The sequence below is a fragment of the Benincasa hispida genome, chromosome 9, assembly GCF_009727055.1.
Source record: "Benincasa hispida cultivar B227 chromosome 9, ASM972705v1, whole genome shotgun sequence".
In the NCBI taxonomy this organism is placed as follows: domain Eukaryota; kingdom Viridiplantae; phylum Streptophyta; class Magnoliopsida; order Cucurbitales; family Cucurbitaceae; genus Benincasa; species Benincasa hispida.
In genome coordinates this window covers 21,342,254-21,343,472 of record NC_052357.1, presented here as the reverse complement: position 1 = coordinate 21,343,472, position 1,219 = coordinate 21,342,254, and the positions used below count along the sequence as shown (strand labels likewise).

The 1,219-nt window shown below is 42.9% G+C and overlaps 1 non-coding gene across 1 annotated transcript; it reads right to left on the bottom strand.

Moving 5' to 3' along the window:
- Window positions 1-238: 238 nt before the first annotated feature.
- LOC120087468 lies at window positions 239-345 on the bottom strand. The gene has a single exon (XR_005484609.1). It is a non-coding gene; the product is annotated as a small nucleolar RNA R71 (small nucleolar RNA).
- Between the last annotated feature and the right edge of the window lie 874 nt (window positions 346-1,219).

The following is a 1,219-nucleotide window of genomic DNA, read 5'->3' as shown; positions in this document are numbered from 1 at the left end:
AATTTGGGGGTGGTCGTGGAGAAGATCCTCACGCCCACATGAAGCATTTTCTAGAAACGTGTAACTCATTTTTTATTCCTAGAATCACCCAGAAGCAATCAGGCTATCTCTGTTCCCCTATTCTTTGCGTGATGACGCAGAGCAATGGGTAAGCTCACTGGAGCTTGGTGAGATCACAACTTAGGAGAAGTTGGTGGAGAAATTCATGCAAAAATACTTCCGACCGACCACCAATGCAAGGATGCGTCATGAGATCATGAACTTTGAGCAAGAAGAAGCTGAAACCTTAAGCGCCGCATGGGAGCGTTTTAAGGGATTGGTCAAAAATTGCCAGAACCATGGATTACCACTGACTATCCAGATGGAGAATTTTTTTGGTGGATTGAATAGAGCATCGCAGATGGCAGCCTAGCAACACTAAAACCCCTGAAATGAGCAATGTCACGCAGTGGCATTGTGAAGTGGTGAAGCTCTTGAAGAAAGAACCATGAATCCAAGAAACAACAGTCCTTTAAAAGAACGCAACATACGTTTAATGGCATTAGAGGATCAATATGAAAGAACACACGAAACCATAAGCCATTCAGAGCCAAGCACATCTAACGCGGGAAAACCTGCAATGCCGCTGAACGCACCATTCCCTAGATGCTTGATGAAGAAGAATGATGAACAACAATTTAAGTGTTTTCTTGAACTCCTGAGGCAATTGCATTTCAATATTTCACTTGTAGAAGCCTTGGAGCAAATGCCAAAATATGTCAAATTTTTTAAGGACATTTTGACAAAGAAAAGGAGAGTCAACGAGACAGAGGTAATTGTACTAACACAGGAGTGCAAGGTGTTAGTAAGCAACAGACTACCCAAGAAACAGAAGGACCTTGGGAGCTTCACAGTCCCGTGCTCGATCGGCGGGTTGGATGTGGGACATGCATTGTGTGATTTGGAAGCGAGCATTAATCTCATGCCATTCTTAATCTTCGAGGAATTGGGAATTGGTGAAGCATAACCCACTTCTGTTACTCTTCAGCTCGCTGACAGAACGATCAAATACCCTGAAGGAAAGATTGAAGACGTTCTGGTAAAAGTTGACAATTTCATATTCCCAGCAGATTTAATCATCCTAGAATATGAAGCAGACAGGGATGTACCAATTATTCTTGGACGCCCCTTTCTAGCCACTGGGAAAGTTTTAATAGACGTGCATGAGGGAGAATTGATT